General features: G+C 37.1%; 1 long non-coding RNA gene across 1 annotated transcript in view; it reads right to left on the bottom strand.

Annotated features, from left to right (window-relative positions):
• Positions 1-16,136, bottom strand: part of LOC131914446 (uncharacterized) — a 32,651-nt gene extending 16,515 nt beyond the window's left edge. Inside the window, exon 1 of the long non-coding RNA XR_009380136.1 lies at positions 15,978-16,136. This is a non-coding gene — a long non-coding RNA (uncharacterized LOC131914446). The remainder of the gene's footprint in view (positions 1-15,977) is intronic.
• Positions 16,137-25,363: the final 9,227 nt, after the last annotated feature.

Here is a 25,363-nt window from a genome sequence, read left to right as displayed (position 1 = left end):
GGGAGACAAATAGAAGTGAGGTACATGATGAACATACAAGAAACCACGACAATGAAACCAAGTTTGCGTACTAACTACAAAACAAATGAAATTTTAAAAAGATAAAAATATATTGCATAGATGGTCGAGGTAGAATACATATTTTCTCCCAGTGTTTGAAAGTCTTGAGATGGGAGGCTCTCATGTCAACTAGCCTGGGTTGCATGGGTACAATTTCTCTCAGTCTTAATTTTGTGAATAAATAGAAGTTTGAGTGTGCTGCATCAAAATATAAGTGTTACAAATATAATTAAAGAATAAATTAGAAATACATGCACAACTAATGTTTGGGAGGGTAGATGGTAGGGGTGGTAGAGAAGTAAACCCCGTTGATTGTTTTGGAAACATATATTTAATATTAGCTAATAAAACACACACATATATATTTATATGTAACATTTATAATTATTGAAACAATTACCTAAGGGCAGATTATTGAAAGTGTCTAAGAGTATAAAGTAACTGGAATTTCATTTCCATATTATCTTCTTCAATACTACTTAGATTTTATTGTGCAGTATGTAAATCATTATTATTTGTGTAAGAATAAAAATAACAAAACAGTGTTCTAAGAAGAAGCAGTAAATGGAAAGACTGTTACTACACACACAGACATTTCTGCTGGCATCACCAACCTAAGCCTTGCGCACTCATCATCTGTCATTACCCACTACCATGCTAACACAAAGCAATTGCTTTGTCTCCTGACAGCTTTGCTTCTGTCACCCTGGTACAACTCCCAGTCACCAACATTCTCAGTAGGGAATGCTTGTAGGGAGTAAACAGTGATTGTCAGATGACAGGTTTCATTATATTCTCTGAGCATTAAACCACAGTAAAGATTTTCCTACTCCAGAGAGTCCAAAAACAAGTTTTGAGATGTCAACAGAGTTCTTTAAATAAAATCGTTAGTTAATGTATTTAGAGAGCTGAGACAAAAAACTCCCATCAGTGTTCAGCTTATGCATCACACTAATCTACCCTTGAAGGCATATTTTTTTCTCTACCATAAAACCTTGGAGTAGTTTAAACCATCTAGCCTTTTATTTTCCCAAGAGACAAAAGGCGAAATGTTAAATTGCGACTACATCAAAGAGAGTGTGAGGGAGTTCTCAAAAAGTAGTTATGATTATGTCTCCTTTGGGAACAGGAGAATAAGTATCCCAAGAATGCTGGTGAATTTGGCCTGTAAAGCACTCCTTTCACAGTGAATGAAAGAGCTGAAATTTTACACATATTGCTGTTTACTTCCCTTCTCTACTTCAGGGTTCCACACTTGGCTTCACAAAATGGTCAAATCATCAGCAACAACAGAAATGGCCCTGGCTTATAATGAAATGGCCTCAGAAATGACAAAGGCAATTAAGAATGCTAACAGAATAGCTGAGCCATAGAGCGATGAGTCAGGGGCATTGACTGCCATTAGTGGTAGTGACCTTAAGTGTGGTTGTGCTTGGATGAATGGAGCCTTGGGGACAGGCTGAGAGTCACTAGGTAGATTTTGTTTATCTAAGCAATGTTAATACTACTCTAGTATACTGTTGCTTTCTCCTTGAAAGGGCTAATGATGAAGCCCTAGAGTAAATCATGGAGTAAAGAAACCCTTCTCTTGCTCCCTCCCACTCAAGCAAGTGCACTTGTACTTTGAGAACATGTGAAGTTTGGAGTTTGAGGTTGTGTTTGGGGGCTGTCGGAGAGGAAGACTAGAAAAGTAGAAAAGTTATTCTCACTGTTTTATTTTTTCTCCTGTTATGTCTATGAAGTTTTTGTTGTTGTTTTCAATAGCTTGGGTGCAGTGAGTACTTAATTTGTCTATGACCAATATATTCAGGAAGGGGTTTTAGGATAAAGATTCTTTCTATTGGTTTCTGTCTGATCTGTCATTAAACCCAGATTGAGAGTATCATTAAAGCAACAGTAAAGAGAAAGGGATTGGTTGTCTTGTTTGATGATATTGGGTTGAAAGTTTATCTCCTTGATTAACTGACCATGAGGGTTTTCTATGGACAACCACAAGCACTGTGGGTCTGTGAGTGAAAAGATTTTGTCATGTCCAGAAGGAAGTTTCACTCTTGTCCTTCCTAACATCTGGTTCTTAGTACCCTGGATCTCTTCTACAATGTGTCTGAGCCTTGGGGAGAGGAAGTGGTATAGATCATCTATTTGTGGCTGAACATCCACTAACACTTACTATCGACTCTTTGATCATTTGTGAATTTCAGCACTAACCATTATTTACTGCACAAAGAAACTGCTTGATGAGATCTGAGAGCTGCACTAGTCTGTTTGTACGGAGCTAGGAACTTAGAAAGCAGTTTGATACTGTGTTCATTTAGCAAAATTATAGTAGTTGGTTCTCTCCTGGGGCCTGTCAGCTTACTTTCCCTGCCTTCTTACCCAGAATTACAGTAACAACCATGAATTTCCTTCCCTGAAGTGGACCTTAAATCCAAACAGAAATTGTTCTGTTTCCCTAATAATATTCATACATATCACACATATCTTGCCACTCCAGTCATTGCTATAATTCACAGGGTTCACATTGTTGATGACTTCCCAAGGAGACTACAAAGCACTTTCATGTACTGTGAAAGCAAGCCAGCAGGGAAAATACTTCCTGGTCAGTAGCAACTTGATTTCTCCATATTTTGTGATCAAAGTTTGGGCTGCTTTCAGCAACAGGACCTTGACTTCAAGTTCTGATGAACAACAAGAGCAATGCCATCATCTTTATTATTTTAGTAATCTCTGATACACCCTTGACCAGCAACTCAAAAGGAGGTAGCCCACACTCATTTCTTTGGTAATATTTTGGCAACTTGTACTTGAAGTACCATGAATAAATTAAGTGATTTTGTATAGTGTACACCTATCTTATAAAGACAAGTCTGACAGTGTTAAACAGCATAGACAAGACTATAATTTTGATTTATATTTGAAGTACAGTGTACTGTACCAAATATGCAGACATGTTAGGCAAACTCTCTGCTACTGAACTGCATGGCTCATCAAAGAACTTGAAATAATAAATCCATTATTTGTTCAGAAATTAAGGTTTCTACTGCTGTTATAAAACACCATGCCCAAAAGCAGCTTGGGGAAGAAAGGCTTTATTTCATTTCACTGCTTGTCTGGGCAAGAGCTCAAGGCAGGAACCTGGAGGCAAGAACTGAAGCAGAGAGTATGGAGGAATTACTGGCTTGCTCATCTTTTTTTTTTTTTTTTTTTTTTTTTTTTTTTTTTTTTTTTTTTTGGTTTTTCGAGACAGTGTTTCTCTGTGTAGCTTTTCCTGGATCTCACTCTGTAGACCAGGCTGGCCTCGAACTCACAAAGATCTGCCTGCCTCTGCCTCCCAAGTGCTGGGATTAAAGGCATGTGCCACCACCGCCCAGCAGACATACGTAATTTTATATTATTCTCTTCTTATAATGCAACACCAGATGAGATGTGAGAAGTGTTTCAATCAATAAAGATAATTTAGTTCATATATAGAAATTCATATATAAAAAAGGCAAAAATTAAAAGATTGAAAACTTATTAGTTTATAACTTCTGAGCATTCAATGACTATATTTTAGTTTAACTTCACTGACACTCTTAAAAGTAATTGAACTCTTCTCCAACAAACCTCATATAAAGGTCCATTCTTTATTGAAGTTCATGTGCACTGTACCTTCTAATTTTAACATTAAAATTATAACAACACATTTTTGATGATTTACTTTTACAAATGTACTTTATCATCAGAATATTAATTAAATGAGAATCTCCAAGTAGATGAATGTAAGTTGTCTCCTGATTATTATATACTGGAAAACTATACATTATTGTTAATATAAAAATCATTGTTCTTGCAAGTTTTATGAGTTAAGTTGCCCAAGAGACAAGTGAATTGTTACAAAAAAAAAATCACTAGCCCTAAGTGATTGGAAGTGTAAGTGACTTCATTTTTACGAGGTTTCAGCTCAGGAAATCAAACTGCCATTTAATTTTCTCTAGTGAGTCTATTGTCTCCATTTCATGTCCTTCTTGGGATACATTTTTCTCTGTATTCTAGAGATTTATTCACGAACTCCCATTAGCATTAATAGGGGTTGTATAACTCTATCCCCTACACAGCCAGTGGTAAATGAAATCCCTTTGGTTTAATTTTCTGGCATTTAAATGAGTCTTGAGCTTTATAAAATACAATTATAGTGCAAAGTTCCTAATGTAAATACCAAGAGAATATGGAAAAGGGAGTTAAAGGTGCCCTTTCCAGTGACACATGAGGCTGTACCATCTCAGGGTGAGAGACATGATTCAGAGAAGTTCAAGCATTATCTATCCTATCGCCGGTTTGGGAAATTGTGTTGTCTCTTGTGGAATTAGTAGCTATTAAGTGTAAAACTTGACCTAATAATCAGATTACATAGCTTTATTTAACATGGAAAATAATGTGGCCAAGGCTTCTTTTATTGCTAGTACATTATTTCTGAAATGGCAGCTAGAGCATGCACAGTTCTCTTTGTTTGAAGAAGATTATAGATGCGTATTTGTTTGGTGCTAAATAAGTAGTATCACTGTTCAAATAATTATATGACTTCTACTGGGGAGGCTCCAAAGAATTACAGAATGTCTTAGAGTGGGGATACATGATATCAATAGTGTGCCCCTGTGAAATATTTCAGAAGACAAACTTTTCTCTCCATTCAATATGTAGGTTAAGCTTAGTAAAGAAGAATTGCATTTGGTTCCCATGAATAGGTAAGCACAATGTATTTCACAAATACAATCAAGTCTATCAGACAATTGTACTTCCCAAATTTCATCCTATGATACATCATTTGCTTTCATTTCATGATTCATAATTTGTTTTTTTTTGTATTTTTAATAAATTTATAAAATGTCTTTTGAATTCCTTTGTATAAATGGGTTTAGAATAAATGTGAGGTTGCTTCTGTGTCAGAAGAGAGCAGCACAGTACCCATTAGTAGTTTCATAGAGCTTGGTTTTCAAGTCAACACATCAACTGAGAGTTCATATCTGATTCTGTGTATCAAGGGACAGACTAGCATAAAAGAGCCACAGCACCATAGGAAGAAGGAAGAATGTGATAGGAGAGCTGAGTCAGTAATGAGAAATAGTCCTGACAGTGAGATTACAGTTGACTCAGTTCTTGGTGGTAGCTGAACACAGTTATGAAGACCCCACCTCAGTTTTATCACATGGATCATAACAAACATTGCAGCATGGGCTTGGATTATCACACCTGTATTATTGTGCTTTTTCTTCACGTTAATAAAGTTGAATTTCTGAACCATATCTCCCAGGGCAGCTAATCTAGAAGAATTTTTAGCACTAAATAGGATCGAGACTGAGATAGCAACTGGTTCACAGTCTGGCATGTGGTAGTGCTACCTGCAATGAAGAGATTCTATGATCCATAGTTTAGAGTCTCTTTCATATAGCTACAGATTCCAAAGAGAGGGAAACTTATTGTGGACATCCATGTGGATTCGGAATAAGTTTAAATGGTCTTTTTCTCTCATTGCAGTTTTTAATGGAAACATTTCATTGCTATAACATCCACTTCATATGCAGTTTCATACTTTAGATGGTTTATAACCAATGTTCTTTTTCAGCAGTGGTTATCTGTGATCATGATATGTTGGAACGAAAATTGAGTCTACACATCATGAATACAACACCACATAGGACTAGTGTGGTATGAGAAATGTTCATAAAATACCATAAAATAAAACCATAGAATTGCTTTTTAGGTCAGGCAAGCTTTTCCAACACAAAAGCCTGTGTTCTCTCACTTTATGATTTCATGTCTTTTTTTTTTCACTATATTATTCTGAAACCATATTTGCAGGAAGATGATCAGTTTGCTTTTGAAAGCCTTAGTTGTATAGTGAAGATAACTATTTCCAAAAAAACCCCAGTTATTGAAATTCTATTGCTTTTTCAGAACAAATTCAAGCACACATGATCGAAACCAATGTTGTGTAAACTATTGCTAAAGTTCTCTGATTCTAAGAAACATACTCCAGGCAGAACCCAGAAGTATCTTAAGTTCTATTAGGATGTATATGAGAACATGTTACTCTCTACTGAGTTGAATTGTAGGTGCAAGAAAGTCGTTTGCTCTAAGATCTACAAAGAACACACACACACACACACACACACACACACACACACACACACACACATTTCTAATCAAATGCATGGACATGTTGACTAGTCAAGATTTGGCTTTTAGTCCTGACAATGCTTTGCCTACAGGGTTAAAAAGCTGAACCATGGGTAGGGGTATTCAAAGGAAACACTTCTCTTATATTATCTGTGAGTAAAAGATGGCTTGTTTCCTAACATTGAAAAAATAATTTCCCTAAGTCAGATACAGATTGGACAGATGGAACATGCAAACATCAAGTGAGAAGTCAAGCTGATTTTCAATGTCAAAACTTGTTAAGTTCTGTGACCATAGTAGATTCTAGCTCTCATATTCAAGCTCTCATAGTCTACTTTTCCACTATGCAAATCCCATGAACTACAGTGAATCCAGAGTAGGGTAGATGACTTCCTTAGGTATATACTGCAATATTAAAGAATTCATATTACATACAGATTTGTATATATATATATATATATATATGTACATATATACATTTGTTTTAACTGCATATATGCAGTTATATATGTGTATATATAATATATAAAAATATATAATATATATGCATGTGTGTTTATATATGACATAGGGTCAATCAAAATATGTCCTTCTATTTCTAAACATACTTAAATATGTATGACATATAGCTAATTTTGTGTTAAGACATGTATAGTTGAAAAAATTTCTATCTGATGATTTATAAGTTTGATAACTCCTGAATGTAAGTGAAATATTCTAATAATTTTCATATTAGTGACTGGATACACAGTGTTAGGATGCTAGTTTATTTTTATAAAGAACTTAACAATTCACTTAATTTTAATAAATTCAATTTCATATAGTTTTATTTTTTGTGTTACTGTTATTTCTGTTTCCTATTTATTGGTTAGTTTTGAATATTTGGGAGAACAATATTTAGATTAATGTCATTATTTATTTTTCATTAGCGTTTCCTCAAAACGTACCTTTTATGCTTAATTAAACTTTATTTTTAATAATAATTTTATTATAAAGGACGTTTACATAAAAACCATTGCACAGTTCGATTAACATAACAACTCAAACAGGCATGCGTACAGACCCAGTGTCTGCATCTCAATGAGCTTTTCGACACTCAAGATAGCTTTTCTGCAGCTAATTGTGTTTTAGTTTTAAGTCTGTCATGGAATATTCCAGTTCTTTTTGTGGTGAATAAGTACATAAAAATGTAATTGAGAGTGGAAGTATAAAATTCAAAGCAAAGTTTCTCTGCTTCTAAATGGCTACATTGAGATTTCATCTTTCCCAGTCAGATGGTCAAGATTAATAAAAACCAAATGACAGAAGATGCAGGCAAGGATATAAGAAAATGGGAACACTTATTCATTGATGCTAGGAGTTCAAACTGCCTCAGTCACTATGGGAATCAGTGCTGAGATTTCTCAAAAAGCTGAAACTAGATCTACCAAAATATTGATATACCCCTCTTTGGAATGTACCAAATGATGCCACATATTAATGCAAAAATACATCTGCAGACATGTCCATGCACTAATTTTAATTGGTTCATTTCTTTTTAAATTATTGACTAAGAGAAATTCATAGGCCCTCCTATCCCCTAACATTACAAGCTATTGCTAATGCTTTTGGTTATCCTCTGGAAATTGATTTAAGATCCTATTGAGTGGACACCATATACTTCAGTCATGGAACATAGAGAAATCTAGCGGGTACTCAACTGGCATCTTCATACCTTCTGGCTAGCTTTTGTAGTACTAAGTTTTAATCATGACTGTCTATGTTTCCACAGGTTTAGAACTATCCATTGGAGCCTATGAGCTCATGAGTGAGTACATTACTGAAGAGAATAAATGGTGCTTCCCTAGAATTGATAAGTACCCAATAATTTAACATGGAAAGGGGAGTACTCATGAGTCTTTTCTATCTCTTTGATTGCCATTTGTAGGCCTGATTTTTGAAGGCTTATTGCAGGGAACTTCTACTGACAAGATATCCAGTGGTTGCATTTTGCACTGGATAGCATTTCATAGTCTTTTCCCTTGTCTCCTGGGTCTTACATTATTTTCTGCCCCCTCTTCTTCAATACTCCTTGAAATGTAGAAGTAACGGTACATGTGGTGTTTTGTTTAGGAATCAGCACACAATCATTGCTTATTCTAAGCACCCCCAACAGCAACAAATATCTGCATCCACTGCCCACAGTAAAGAGAAACTTCTCTGATTTAGGCTGATAGTCACATTTGTCTAAGGGTATAAAAATATTTAGATTATAGTTTAGTGAAATTTCAGTTTAGTTAAACAACAGTAGTGAACATATCCCCAGAGCCCATGACATCCTCAGCATGAGGTTTTGCCCAGATTTGTAGTACCAAGCACGTATTACCTCCTGTGGAATAGGCATCAAATCAAAGCGAAAAACAGTTGATTACATCAGTAACTGTTGTGCCACGATTGCATCAGTGGACACATCTCACATAGAACTTTGGAATTGTCATTTGCAGGTGTGATGTTAGATTCTTGTCAACTTGACACAAACCTAGACGTGTCTGGGAAAGGAGAATTGTAATCGAAGACATACCTCCATAAAATTGGTGTGTAGGCAATTCTGTGGGTATTATCTTGAAGAACTATTGATGTTAAAGGCCCACCCACTGTTGACAGTGCTATCCATATTCAGGTGGTCCTGACGTATATAAGGAAGTAGGCTAAAGCAAATCAGGAAAAGCAAGCCACCATGCAACACTCCTCCATGACCTCTGCGTCAGCCCCTGACTCCAGTTTTCTGATCTGATTTCCATTGATGTATAGACTACAAACTGTGAGATGAAAGAGCCCCTTTTCTCCACAGGTTGCTTTTTGTCAGTCTTTATCACAGCAATAAAAAACTAATTAGAGTGGCTAAATTCAACTTGCCCTCCTTCCTTAAAACAGCACCTTCAATGCCCTCTTTCTGATTCTATGACTTCTGAAAATACTCCAAGCTAAATATACAAATCTAAAGATTTAAAGCTTGGATCTACACGTGACACAGAGTATGCACTATCTGTCATTCTGGGCCTGGGTTACCCAACACAATATAATTTCTTCCAGTTCCATCTGTTTATCTGTAATCTTTATAGCTGAATAACATTCTATTGTTTATACGTGCAAAATTTTTCACAACAGATGGAACTACATAGTATTTTAAAAGTTTCTGTATAGAAAAATAATTATCAGTAGAGTGTATAATTAGTAAACAGAATCAGAGAAAATCTTTACTGGTTATATGTCAGACTGGGAGTTAATGTACAGAACTTACACAGAACTGTGGGCATTGAATAGAAAAGAAAAAAAAAAACTGGCAACCAGTAGATGGGCTAATGAATCAAATACTTTTCAAATAAAGTGAAATACTTATAGCCAATAACTATTTTTAAAAGTGTTCAACATCCTTAGTCATCTGCTAATGCAAATTATAGCTACTTTGACACTACCTCAACCCAGTAAAAATGGCTATCATCAAGAAATCTGACAATAAATGTTGAAGAGGATGTGAAGGAAGACACATGCTTATTCACTACTGATGAAAGTGCAAGTTATTATGACAATAATGGAAATGTTTGGAGATTCTTCAAAAAAAATATTGAGAGAAATCCTGTCTCGAAAAACCAAAAAAAGAAAATATTGATAGAACTACCATACAACCCAACTATTTCACTCTTGGTCTTGTACCCAGAGAAAGCCATGCCCACTGTAGAGATATTTGCATTCCTACATTTATTGCTGCTTAGTTCAGTAGAGTAAGGAAATGGTAACAACGTAGTTGCCCATCAACATGTATATGGATAATAAAAATCTGGTATACACACGTAGTAGAATATTATTGATCTCTAAAGAAAATGTAATTACAAAATTTGCTGGAGACTGGATGGATATAGAAGGTATAATAAGCAAGATAGCCCAGTCTCAAAACCAAAAATCCATGTTCTTCCTAATACGTAGATCCTAGCCCATTATGGATGTATGTATATGCATAAATAAGTATATGTGTGGGTACAGTACACATTTTGCAAAGGGAGAACAGTAATGGGTAATAAAAATAAAATATGTAACATTTGCTGAGTTCATTCACACAGTATACTTTGTCCTTTGCATGTACTGTCATGTATAAAATATTTTAATGTAAACAAATAAGTCTAAAATTGATAGTGTCCATATGTGACTCCATGAGGCAATGTTAACTTACTATGAGGTATGAATTTTAATTTATGTTTTTCATGTGATATTCCTGTAGCATTTTGTCCCTTCTAAGTACTACTTAACTTTTTCATGCTATTTTTGAGCAGGTATTTTAGCAATCAAAATTATAGAATGTAAAGATAGTTTGAAGAATGTGTAAACCATTATAATTTTGAAAAATGAGACTATCAGAAAATATTAATTTATTGTCACTGAATCTCAGAGAGTAACATGTCAAGGATATAAAACCATTTAGAATATTTTTCTGTATGTTACAATTTTTAATTACTTTCTTTTTTACTTATATTCTACAATTTCTTCCCTGAATACATTGTCTGCATCCTTTTTGTAGATTGTTTCTCACATGCATTCCAATTTAAACTCAAGAAATAAAATATCCAAAGCTTGGATCCACGTATATGAGAAAATATGAGGCTTTTTCAGCCTGGGGCACCTGATTTGCTCTAAATTTTAACAAACAAGATTCAGACATTATCTTTCACAGATATTGTGAATAGAATAGCATTGAATATAGAGGTGATGTGTGATGACAATCTTGGTTGTCGCTTTGATTGTATATGTACTCAACCAATATACAAGATGTTTGGAACTCATATGAGGGATTTTCTTGATCAGATTATTGAAGCAGGAATACTGGCTCTAAATCTATGTTATGCCTTCTGGTGGCAGCCTAGATAAAAGGACATGGAAAAAGAAAATTTTGCTTTTTGATTGATTGCATTCACTTTCTTTTTTCTTTTTTTTAAATTTTATATCTTTATTTTTTTAATGTGGATTTTTTTTTAAATTTTGCAATACAGTTCAGTTCTATATATCAGCCACGGATTCCCTTGTTCTCCCCCCAACCCACCCCCTATCCCACCTCCTCCAGGGCAAAGCCTCCCCCACGGACTGAGATCAACCTGGTAGACTCAGTCCAGGTAGGTCCAGTCCCCTCCTCCCAGGCTGAGCCAAGCGACCCTGCATAGGCCCCAGGTTTCAAACAGCCAACTCATGCAATAAGCACAGGACCTGGTCCCACTGCCTGGTTGCCTCCCAAACAGATCAAGCCAATCAACTGTCTCACCCATTCAGAGGGCCTGATCCAGTTGGGGACCCCTCAGCCATTGGTTCATAGTTCATGTGTTTCCATTCATTTGGCTATTTGTCCCTGTGCTTTATCCAACCTTGGTCTCAACAATTCTCGCTCATATAAACCCTCCTCTTTCTCGCTAATTGGACTCCCAGAGATCCACCCGGGGCCTAGCCATGGATCTCTGCATCCAGATCCCTCAGTCGTTGGATGGGGTTTCTAGCACAACAATTAGGGTGTTTGGCCATCCCATCACCAGAGTAGGTCAGTTGGGGTTGTATCTCGACCATTGCCAGCAGTCTGTTGTGGGGGTATCTTTGTGGATTTCTGTGGGCCTCTCTAGCACTTTGCTTCTTCCTATTCTCATGTGGTCTTCATTTACCATCATGGTCTCCTATTCCTTGTTCTCCCTCTCTGTTGGTGATCCAGCTGGGAACTCTCACTCCCCCAAGCTCTCTTTCCCTTGACCCTTGCCCTTCATTACCCCCACTCATGTCCAGGCTGTTCATGTAGATCTCTTCTATTTCTCCGTCATTGGGCGATCCCCGTGTCTTTCTTGGGGTCCTGTTTTCCAGGTAGCCTCCCTGGTGATGTGAGTAGCAGTCCAGTTATCCTTGTTCCACATCTAGTATCCTCCTATGAGTGAGTACATACCATGTTTGTCTTTCTGAGTCTGGGTTACCTCACTCAGGATGATTTTTTCTAGATCCATCCATTTGCCTGCAAATCTCATGATGTCACTGTTTTTCTCAGCTGAGTAGTATTCCATTGTGTATATGTACCACATTTTATTTATCCATTCTTCAGTTGAAGGGCATCTAGGTTGTTTCCATGATCTGGCTATTACAAACAATGCTGATATGAACATAGCTGAACAAGTGCTCTTGTGGTGTGGTTGAGCATTCCTTGGGTATATGCCCAAGAGTGGTATAGCTGGATCTTGGGGGAGATGGATTTCCAATTTTCTAAGAAAGCGCCATATTGATTTCCAAAGTGGTTGTACAAGCTTGTATTCCCACCAGCAGTGGAGGAGAGTTCCCCTAGCTCCACATCCTTTCCAGCATAATGTGTCTTCAGTGTTTTTGATCTTAGCCATTCTGACAGGCATAAGGTGGTATCTCAGAGTTGTTTTGATTTGCATTTCCCTGATAATTAGGGATGTTGAGCAATTCCTCATATAAAACCCCACACATTAATAGTGGGAGAACTCAACACCCCACTTTCACCACTGAACAGATCTCCCAAATCGAAACTTAACAGAGAAATAAAGGACTTAACTGATGCATTCACTTTCATTGTCAAATTTATCCATACTGTTGTTATGGTATCCCTTCACAAGTATTAGAACCAACTTCTTCCAGGTTCCAATGTAGTTTGAAAAGCAGCAATTTGCCGGGTGGTGGTGGCACAGGCCTTTAACCCTAACACTCAGGAGAAATCGGCAAGTGGATCTCTGTGAATTTGAGGCCAGCCTGGTCTACAAAGTGAGTTCCAGGAAAGCTAGAGCTACACAGAGAAACCCTGTCTTAAAAAACAAAAAAACAGAAGAAAGAAAAAAAGAAAGAAAGAAAGAAAGGAAGAAAGAAAGAAAGAAAGGAAGAAAGAAGGAAAGAAAGAAAATAAAAAAAACAACAGCGGCTTTCTAGAAAGCTTCCCATCCTCTTAGAATTGCTGAGACGTCAAAGCTTGTGCCATAGCAAACTAATAAGCAATCTTCCCCTATGACCTCTACTTGAGGACCTATCTTCCAGTTCCTGATTGAGTTCCTGCCCTGTCTTTTCTTAATGAAGGATTATGAAATGGAAACGTAAACCAAATCAACCTTTCTTTCCTCAAAATATTTTTTGTGTTTGGTTTATGTTACAGCAACAGAAAGAAAGCTATAAAAGAAGTTAGTACCAAGGCTGTGGTCTTGCTTTAGTCAACTTGAACTAGATTTTTTTAAGGAGGACTGTGAAGAATTTTGTAACTTTGGGCTTTAAAAGTCCATTGAGCTTTTAACTTAATGAGATGTTAGAAGTTCCTGAAAGTTAATAATGTTGATAGAGATAGAGATGGCAATTGCATTACTTGAGAAGTTTTAGAGGGAAGGAGAGAATCTAACAGGCCTACTTGTATGATTTTTTTTATTAAAAGTCTGACCCGTGGCACATAGACCCGTGGTCCAGGGGGGGTCAAGGATGCATCTTAGGCTAGAAGCTAAACTTGGTCATGTCTAAAAATATATCCCATATAATACTGATTTTGAAAGTATGAAAGCTTCATGATTGAAGGGATCATGGAGAGACTCAATGGCTTGACTCTGTGAGAAGTCAGGAGAGGCCATTGATAACGTTCAGTCTAGTTTATGTGCAGACACCAGCATTTTGGAGATTTCAGAACTGTGGGATGACAGCGATGGGCATAGAATGGAGCTAGCCTGCGCTTACAAGAACAGCAGCATATATTGAAGATGGTGTTGCCAAGGAGATATGACTACTCAAATACTTTAGGTTCCAGAATATTGTAAGTACCAGGCCATTGCATGCTGAGCAACTATAAGATTTTCAGTTCCTTCAGTGTAAGACAACCATTGTACTACCAACAGTGTATCTTGAAAGCCAAGATAACTGTTATCTTTTTAAGATATATATCCGTATTATCAGTTCTGTTCCTTTAGAGACCCCTGAATAATACAGATTGTGGTATCAAGAGTAGTCTGTAATGGAAAAGCTCAAAAACCATACCCTTCACTAGTACTATAAGATGCAAAATATTGAGAGGGACGCTAGAACATTTGAAAAGTTTTGCAGTTGCTCCTTTCCTTATGTGAGAACTTAGGATTGGTCATCCTGCTACTGAATTGGGTCAATTAAATATAATGGGTTTAAATGGGCCCCAGAGTAACAGCCATGTTGAAGCACTGTGTTGCCAAAGTCAAATTGAGTATCATTTTCAATAAGCAGATTCTAAAATGGCATGACTCCCATATGGACCTTAGGTACTAGCTAATCAATCATGGTTTTCTGGGAATTAAGTAAATAAACTCACTAAGTTTTGTTCACTTTGTGTAAGCATAAGAACTATAGAACAAAGGAAAGAAAGGCCATCCTGGTTAGTATTGGTAGGGAATCCCTGCCTAACAGCCAAATTCCAAAGTTAAACCATTTACAGACTCAAAAATACTTGAATGAAAAAAATTAGGTTCGTTTGAGGGAGTTTTTGTTTAAAAGTCTAAATTCACAGTTAGTTTTCTTCTATCCCTCTCTCAAAGATAATGCTATCTTTTGGAAAGGAAACAATGAGATATTCCAGATTGTATTGAATAATGGTTTTGAATTGACACATATTTTGTCCCTCCAGTTAAGTAGGGGACTATGGAGTTTGAGTAATCAATGGAATTTTGGCTGATATACAACTCATATTGGGTCCAGTTGTCCCCTAAACTCACCCTGAGGTTTTTACTCCAGTTCCAGAAAGCATAATTTAGGTAGATATATTTAGAAGTTTGTAGAAGGCCTGCATTAGTTCCACAACTTTGGAAGTATGGGCTTTTGTAGTTGGAAAGGCAAATTGGAAGCCATTAGAGTGGGCTCTACCAGAGAAAATAGATAACCAACATCATTAATGTATCACAGGAGACATTACAGAAATCAGTGCCGCCGTTAAGGACTTGAAAGATGCAGAAGTTCTGAAGACAAATGGATCACGGAGAATGAAGTTGACTGTCCTAAACTCAATCAAGCAGTGACCCCACTTATAGCTCCTGTACCAAATATGGTGTCCTTGATCAGACTAACACATCTCTGGAAACCTGGTATACATTAATTTATCTAGAAAATAGTTTTTCTCCCTCTGTCTCTATACCAGTCAATAAGGTCCACCAGAAGCAATTTGCTTTCAGCTGGAAAGGTGATCAGTACACCTCTACTATTGTACCTCAAGGATATATTAATTCTTCATCCCTATGACATGACTTAGCTTGAAAGGGATCAAATCTGTCATGACTTAGTTTGCAAGGATTTTGATTGTCTGCATCTCTTTTCCACAAAATATTACACTTGTCAACAATATTGATGATGTGATGCTAATTGGTTCAAGTGAGCAGGAAACAGCAAACAATTTGAACTTGTTGTCAAAAAATATGCACATCAGAGGATGAGAAATGAACCAAGCTCAATCTCAAGGTCATTCTACCCCACTGAAATGTCTAGCCAGTGGTAGATCTTTTCTAAGGCAGAAGATAAGTTGCTTCACCTGGCCCATTCCACTACCAAGAAAGAACAACACTTAGTAGGTGTATTTAGATTCTGGAAGAAGCATATTCCTCATTCAAGTGTGGTGTTACTCCAGCCTGTATACCAAGAACTTTGGAAAGCTGCTAGTATTGAGTAGGGTCTGGAACAGGGTAGGGCTCTTAAGCAGCTGCAGGTTACTGTTCAGGCTGCTCTACCACTTCTATCATATTATTCAACAGACCCAATATTACCTGAGGTTCCAATGGCAGCTAAGGATGTTGTTGGAAGTCTCTGGAAGACTTTGAAAGGAAAGGTGATTCACCACAAAAATCCCAGTGATTTCAGATCAAGGCCCTCCAATTATTTGAAAACAACTATTCTCCCTTTGAGAGAGAGTTCCTGGCCTTAAAGGAAATTGAACTTTGACAATTGGCCACCAAGTTGCCATGCAACCTAAGCTGTCCATTATGAGCTGGGTGTTTTATGACCCACCAAGTCATAAAATAGGTTGTGTACAGCATCCTTACATTATCAAATGGAAGTTATATACAGGATGGGGCTGACTAGGTCCTGGGGACGATAAGCAAGTTTCATGAAGTTGCCCAGATGCCTAGGGTTTCTATTCCTGTTACAATGCCTTCTGTCCTCAAGCTTGTATCTATTGCCTTAATGGATATCTCCTATAACAATTTGAGAAAGAAAAGACTAGGGACTGGTTTACTGATGATTCTGCATGATATTCAGGCACTATCCAGAAGTGGAGAGTTGTAGCATTACAACACCTTTCTGGGACAAACCTAATGGATATTATTCATAATGGATAGAACTTCAGGTGGCACATGTGGTCATACAGTTTTCTTAGGAGAAGAAATGGAACCAGTACAATTATACACTGAATCATGGGCTGTAGCTAAGGATTGGATGACTTCAAATGAACATGAATGTAAAAATGGTGAGAAGATATTTGAGGAAACACGGCAAAAGACGTGGAAATACGTCTCATGCAAAAGCTTATTAAAAGGTGACACCAAAGAAGAAGAGTTCAGTAATCAAGTAAATAGGTTGACCCTTTATGTGGATGCTCAAGTACTTCTGTAATCCCTGTCATTGCCCAATAATCGTAACAACACAGTGACCATGGTGGCAGAGATGGATGTTATGCCTGTGCTTGATTACATGGAATTTAACTCACCAATTTTGTCCTGGCTAAAGCTACTGCTGAATGCCTGACTTGTCAGCACAGAAACCAACACTGAGCTCCCAACACAGTACTTATTTACAAAGGTGACCATATGGTGACATGGTGACAGGTTCACTGCTTTAGATCACTTCCATCATGGCAAGGGCAAAACTTTGTCTTACTGAAATAGATTCTTATTCTAGTTATGGATTTTCCTTCCCTGCATGTAATGTTTCTGCAAAATCAATCATCCTTGATCATACAGTTTGCCTTACCTACCATCATAATATTCCACACAGTATTGTTTTGGCCAGGGGACTCACCACACCCAAAGAAGTGCAAGACCAGGCCCATGCTCACACAATTCACTGTCTTCAATATGTTTCCCACCATTCTGGAGCAGCTTACTTGATAAAATGGTGAAATGGCTTTTTTTTTCAACACATAGTTATAGTACCAGTTAGGTGGAAATTGCTTGGAGGTCTGGAGTATGGAAATAAAGAAGATTATGTCTGGAATTCAGGAGATGCTTCAGGGAGTATCTTTATGTTACTATGCTATGTGGATAAAGCCAATAGGGAGGAAAAAACAAAAGAAAACAACAACAAAAAACAAACAAACAGAAAACAAGAAAGGTAAAATAACAAAGATCTCAGACCCTTCAAGGGTGAAGTTCTGAATCATCTTCTAGAGAAAGAACAAAAACCTGTTTAGGTGCTTTTTGAGGTTGGGAGAAACAGTAGTAACGGAAGGCAATTTTAAATATCACCTAAGGCCATGTGACCAGTTGTAGAAACAAGAATTGCAATGGACATGATTCTGTCGCATTTTATTAGGAACACCATACACAGCACACACACACACACACACACACACACACACACACACACACACCACACACACAGCAAACACACACACAGCAAACACACACACACACTCACATTGAATATATACACTTATTAGGGAGAATTTGAGTTTTCTATTTCTTTTTTGTGTAGTATAACATCAATTAAATAATATTAATGGTTAAGTGTAAATTTCTGCTATCATTATTAAGATATGTAAGATTTATAAGACTACATATTCCTCCAGAATTTGCCATACATTTTAAATTATATAATACACTTGAGGTTGTATGTGGGATAATTATAACTTGTTTATGGAATTATGACATTACTGTTTTTGTTTGGAAACTAAGAGTTACATAAGATGCGGTTGTGTGTCAAGTAGACAAGGAGTAGCTAGTAAACCAGTCTTGGTTTTTAATTCAAGTACATTTAGTATCAGCTAACACATAAGCTGCTGGATGATGGATTTTCTTGATCAGATTATTGAGCGGGAAGTCTCACCCTAAATGTGGGCTTCACCTACTAGTTCCTGCCCAAATAAAACATAGCTTTTTGCCTATTTGCCATCTTTTTTGCTGGAAAGTTCATCTATCATTTTGTTGCACATTTCTTCATAACTCAGAACAGGTGGAGAGATCAGAGTCGTGCTGTCAGCTACCCTCCATACAGGCACCAATGGCATGAGAACAACGTCCTTACAAAGTGCTGACACATCATAGCAATAGCATTCTTACCTCGTGGTAAAATAAAATGAGTGAAGGAATGAATCGATGGATAAATGAATAAATGTGAAAGTCGGATGTGCGTTTGTCGTTACCATAAAACTCGAACAGTACACTAGGGTAAGTGGGAGAAGATAATGGCATCAAAGATTCGGCATGGCACATAGTCTTAGGTTTTTAATGTACATCATTAAAATTGATCACCCATGCTAAGTTTCTATTTGAAACTCACTAATAATGAACAAAACAAATGCTTCTTGTCTCAAAGGAAACGTGACAATAAGAAAACAAGAACAAACTCACAATGAATATGATGCTACTGCACTTTCAAAGTTTTGGAATTTACAGAAACTAATTAATAACCCACTCACAGTACCAAATTCCCCAGCAATGTTAGGCATGAAAAGAAACAAAGAAATAAAACAAAACAAAAAACCCACCGACTAGTCATAACATCATTTAAAAGTCATCTTTTAAAATGTGTTTGCAGATTCTAAATGGTAGAATTGAAAGGTGTTTCTATTCTATTCTGTGCTTCAGACCCTAAAGCTATTGCTACATAGACCATTTTATAGCCCTGAGAAATAAATGATTAAACTTCATTAACAAGGCAACTCATTTAACAAGCAGTGAGTGAAAGAAAAAAAAAGTCTTTAAGTGTTTCCAGATAGTGAGCTTAAATTAGCCTTAATCTTTGACAGCCAATGATTTATATGTTTTTGTAAATACATTTGTAGCTTTAGAAAATTTTATGTTGGTTTGTTATGTTCTAAGAAATAGGCACTCCATCACTTTGTTCGCAGCACCAGAATGCACATAAATTGAAGAAAGTGGAGAGTTGGGATAATGATGAATTATACTTAGGCTAGTACAAAACTATCCTGAGCATTCAAATTTATTACATAGCAGCGGTTACTACATCTTCTTATGGTATTATCTAGGACAGCCAAAGCATCTAATAAATTTGTAAGGTGTTCCATATTCAGAAAACACACTATACAATATGGAGTTTGATACTGAACTTGCAAAGGAAGCATTACTCTTGGAAATATGCATTCTGCATCTGATTTCTCAGATAGAAATTGGGTTTGAAAATGTTGCCAACTTTTAAATGCATATAAGAAACTAAAAATAGAAGTTCATCAGTCTTAAAGATGTCACTCTTGTGAGTGATACAGTTCTGAAGTGTCTCTGCAATGAAAATGGCACATTTGAAACATTAATTCTGAAAATAGGGTATCTACAACATCTCTTCAGCTGAATTTGTTGATGGAAGCTCATCCATTGTGATGCAGTACTTACTTCTTTGAGAAACAGAATGCATCTATGGAAACAGGTGGTTTCTGTTCCAATACATACCAGATGTTCCAGTAACTAAAATAAAGAATAATCAAAATTTTAACTCTATTAATTTCATACGGAAAAAGAATTGTATAGATTTTAAATTACTTTAAAAGTAGAAGTACTTCAAAAGAAGTTTGGAAGAGGTATGTTAATTGAAGTACATCTCATGAAATTAGAGACATCTTTTGGTATAGTAAAAATAAAAACCCAGTCCACAGTGGAAGATGTGATTTCCACATACAAAGACCTCTTGAATTGCTGTTCTGAGTATCTCATGCCCTGCCAAGCCCAGTGTTAAATTTGAAAGTATAATTGTTGAGGGGAGCAAGTACACCATCTTTATCACAAACCTTGAAGATCTGAGTTGTGTGTGTGTGTGTGTGTGTGTGTGTGTTTGTGTGTGTGCATGTCTGTATGTATCTATGTATATAGGTCAGTGGTAGATTTCAATTATATTTCTATGTTCTCTCTCCCACAGTATTAGATTGACAGGCCTGGCTGCTCTATTCAATTTTTTACATAGGCTGTAGGAATCAAACTCAGGTTTCTCTGCTTGTACAGTGAGCAACCAATCAACTGAGACATCTCACCAGCTTTTAAGATAGTTTAACATAACTTGCATTATTAATACAATGGCAGCAAGGCTTATTATAAGAACCATATCCATTTAAATGCAGTTATCTATGCCCCTTTGTTATCTGAGTCTTCTCTACCAAAAATGAGAGAGGCAGTAGAGTGGAATCCCTCTACAATTTTGTGCTTGCGTTTGGTGAGAAGAAATGTACATTAATTTCAGTTAGTCTTAAATTTCTCCTGGTTCTAAGATGGGATTTCAAAAGGAGAAATTATGATATTTTACACATGTAGTTAATTGTTTCTGATCTTGTCTGTTGGTGCTGGCTTCCTGGCTTGCTTTTATTTTTAATAAATGGTAAGTACAAACTCTCAACAACAAGAAACTGAATTTGTGTACCTTCTTTTTCCCTCCGTGTTTTGAAATATGCTTAAAAATCTTGACTGGATTTCTAAAGACATTCCTGAGAACTGTCACACTCAGTGAACTCAAAGGGTATTAATTGTATACTCTACTTCTTTATGATCCTGTCAGTGGCAATTGACTCCCATTCTCAAAGATGAAAAACATGTTTTAAATACTTTAATTAGCATACAATCTTATATATTTCAAAGAATATGTACTTCTTCTTTAATTTTTAGAAAGCAGGGTACATTCATATAAACCACACTGAGGCAAAAAAAATTAGTAGACTATGAGTGTGGTCAAAGAAGAGGAACATGTCTTTCTGAACCTATTTCACAGAATCTTACTTTCATTGAAGTATCTCAGACTTGAGAAAGTGACCTTAGTTGCAGAAGATACGCTGAATCTTGAACTTTGTACAGTGTTAGAACTGCTAACTTCTAATGACATATTGCTATGCCTATAGTTCAGTGCATCATTTAACCTTCATCAGCGAAGCACTTTCTTTCAGTAGATGGTAATGGATGGTAGCAAAGCTGAGTATATGTGGTATTGTTTGGTAAGAGATGCAGTTATGTGTACTTCCTTTTACTGCCATGTGTCTCTGTTGTGGATTGCTGATGGGAGCATTGCTCTGCACTAACAGAAGAGGTTGTGATTAAGATGACTTAAGGTTAGTCTGATGAAGACTCCAATGGATGTGTCATCCACATCCACTGGCAACAGTTGGACAGGTTAAATTCTGTGATGAGAGTGTGCACACACACACATACACACACACACACACACACACACACACACACACACACCCTAAAGATGTGTGCATGTCTGGATATGTATGTGGCATATCCTTTGCCTAGTGCTTTTGGTTTTATGATAAAAAGGAAAATGAAGCCAGTTTGCTATCATATTCTTTAAGGTGAAGGTGTTATTTGAAGGCTGAGGGAAAGAAGACTCATTATCTAACTTGTAGATTGTAGGAGGACAGGCCTGTTCTACTACAGTAGACCATACTCTAAAATGGTAGACAAAAATCTCTTCAGGAACATGTTACTACACAACTTCTGAATCAGTTTTTCAGAGCTGCAACATGCAACCCACAAGTGAGTGTTTTTAATGAGCTCCCCTGTGATAAGTATTCTCATTCTCACACTACACTGTAAATGTGGGTATAAATTGTAACTAAAGAGAGGAACAAAATTGAAATGCCAGGCTCCCTACAGTTACATGCACAGATATTTTCCTTTCCCATTTTAGGTATAGTTTCTTGTTTTCTTCTGGGATTATTGAAAGGAAAAAAAATGAGTGTCCCTGAGGCCACATTCATTGTTTCCTTTAAAATTCTGCCTAACTATAACATTAATAAATATATTGCTTAATACCTAGTGAACAAATATTTATGCTTTTCTAATCATCTATTATTTGGGCTTTAGACTAAAATATACACTTTATAAATATAATTAAACCTATCTCATTGATGGACTTTTTTATAGTGCAATTAGCTATTTTAACCCAAGTTATATCTAGAGTTATGGTAGGAACATATATTTATCATTAGTAGGGAAAATATGCTTAAATATTTAATTATCTGTTTATGTCTGGCTCTGTAACTTTTAAAATTGTTAGTATAACCTGCTTCATGGCAGCTGCAGGGAAACATGAATAAGAAGGCAGGCTAGACCTGATCTGGGTGTGGTTTATAAAACAGAGCAGATTTCCCACATATTTTGAGTGTATGTGTGTGTGTGTGTGTGTGTGTGTGTGTGTGTGTGTGTGTGTGTGAAAGAGAGAGAGAGAGAGAGAGAGAGAGAGAGAGAGAGAGAGAGAGAGAAAGAGAGAGAGAGAGAGAGACTTTAAAATTCTGTTAACACAACATGTCAATGAGGATTCAAATAACAAGTGTCTCTTCTCTATTTTGCAACAGAAACAAGTAAACTCTCCTACTCCTGCTTCTACAGTTTAACAATCCATTGTCAATACTTTCTTGCTAGTTGACAAAATGATGAACGAATAGTCCCTAATTTTAGGTGCCATGTCACGGCTGCATGCATGCCCAAGTAAATGTGATGAAAGGAGGGGTCATGTTTGCAGCAGATGATGCATTGAACTGCAGAGTAAGTCAAAGAGAAAACTGGTTCATAAGAAGCTTAAAGGATATCCTGTTTAATATAGTGCACGAAGAGAGTACTTAAAGGTACAAGTGTTGCAAGTGGCCACCCTGAGGTAGGCTAAGAAGTAGCACCAGGTAGGATACCCCAACAGAGGAATGTGAATGAGAATTCCTGATTTTGTGCATGCAAAGATAGGTTGACTTATTACAACTTCACTCAAGTGGAAAGATGGGGATGTTTGCAGGTCTAGAACAATTATCTTGGGCCATCTTTAGTGCTCTTAGTAGACAGTTTTGCCCTCCTCTGTACTTGACCTAACAACTTTTGTGACCATCATGTGCATCTTTTGGGATGTATGAACAGACTCCTAGTTTCCAAGCATAGAGAGGCTAAGAACACTGTCAAACAGCATTTATGACCTCTAGCAAACATTGTCTTCTTTTCTACCACCTGTCTACCTCACGCAGACACCCATGCATTTAAAATATCTGTTATTGTTATTGAACTTTGTGATCACAACCTCTGCCCCAAGCCAGGTTTGCCCATCTGTCCTCAGTAAGCTAATCAAAAGGGCAAAATTAATATTGGAAAGCAGAAAAGGGAGATATTCAATGTGGCCACATTGGGAAGAGGGAAGCAGAAACCCAGTGATCCAGTGATCCCCCAATCCAGCAGATCTTCGGTTCCTGAAGTGAAGTTAAAGTTGAAATAGAGGGCCAAGGGTGTGCACATCTAAGCAGTCCTGGCCGGGGTGTGGTCCTGCCCACTGTAGACCCATCGAAGCCCGAGTCTCATTCTCATCCGGTAACATGGTCTGAGGAGTCATTAGAACTGCGTGAAATCTTTCTCAGAGATAAGTGCTGCCTCTAGATAGTGGCTTTTTGTTTTTATCAATGTAAAACAGGGAAATTCCCATATTTGGGGAGGTCCATTGTTTCAGTAGTGAGATAGATGGAGAGACACTCGTGTCTCCTTAGAGCATCCCTATCTTTACCAGGCTGGCTACATTATTTTGGCCTTCTTGGTTATGTTACTCTACACAGAAAGTTCATGAAATGCTTTCCTTATTGAAACATGCTATTTGGGGGAACTTAAAACTGTGTATACGGGCCATGCTCATGTGTATGTGACTCTAGAATGAATCATCTCATTTATCCCTTTGATGTGAGAGCTGCTTCTTTTGAGATAGCTGCAGTAGGTAGTGGCCCTGTTGTTTAATGATGACCCATGTGATTCATGAGGACAAAGTAACCAGGTACAGAACTAGACAGTAAAACAGTCTACAGCATAAAGAATTTCATCCTTAAAAAGAGTTTTGGTGGGATTCAACTGAAATATGGACATCTATAATGTCTTACACTCAAATTATTATGTTTACTTCATCTTTCTGCCTAAATCCAGTAGGTGAACAATCATTGCTGAATGTAACTGTATCCATATTGGCCTAACATGCACAGAGAATGTTTCTAAGTCTCACCCATTTTCTACCTGTTGATTGCATGTGCTGCTCTTCTGATAGGCAAAAACCCGAGACTTCTCTCCAGTCAATCTACAACTTTCTATGTCCCTCATTCCTGTCCTATGGGATAAGAGAGAGCTACATAGTCTGCTTGTTTCCCCATTGATGTCCTGTAATTGCAGAGCTTAATTGTAGCATAGAGGTTATTTCTACTCCTTTACTCAAGGATGTAAATAATATCATTGGAATATATCACTATGTTAGATGGAAGTTCTAAAAATACATGTCAGTGTGTGTATGTGATTTGAATAGGAGGGCTATGATTTGATTTTTAGAGGAAGAAAATGAGAAAGGGGAAGGTTTGCAGATGTTTAATAGTTCTTGGCTGTCACTGCAGACTGAATATTGTAAACAAAGGACAGATGTTCCTTGGCAGCCTTGGTCTACCAGCGTTTTACCCACAGGTGTGAAAAAGATGTACATTCAAACATGCATTAACTACAGAAGGACACAGTGCTGCTGGGGTCCTTTGTGGGAGTGTCAGAGTGTCTTTCATTGTTCCTAAGAGATTTAGAAAATATCGTACAATGAAACTTGGGGTTATAAAAAGAGCATTTTCTGTCTCTGTGATGGAAATGGTGGTTGCATCTTTTGTAGATGGGTGATTTCTTATGAAGCAACTTTGCAATGAAATGCATTCTGTGAAATCCACTCTGGTTTTCGCACGATCCTTTATAAATGCAGTCCTCCAGGCAGTGTCAGATAGGGGTTCCCTCTCACAGCATGTTGGATCAGTCATTGGTTGGCCACTCCCACAAGTTCTGCATCATCGTTACCCCAACACATCTTACAGGCAGGACAGATTGTAGGTCAAAGGTTTTATGGCTGTATCGATATACCAGTACCATGGCTGGGAGCCTTACCTGGTTATAGAAGATGGCCGGTTCAGATTCCACACCCCCTGTTGCTAGATATCTTTGCTAAGGTCACGCCT

This window comes from Peromyscus eremicus, chromosome 7 (genome assembly GCF_949786415.1).
Source record: "Peromyscus eremicus chromosome 7, PerEre_H2_v1, whole genome shotgun sequence".
NCBI lineage: Eukaryota > Metazoa > Chordata > Mammalia > Rodentia > Cricetidae > Peromyscus > Peromyscus eremicus.
The sequence above is the reverse complement of the archived record's forward strand: the minus strand, read 5'-3'. Positions and strand labels throughout refer to the sequence as shown.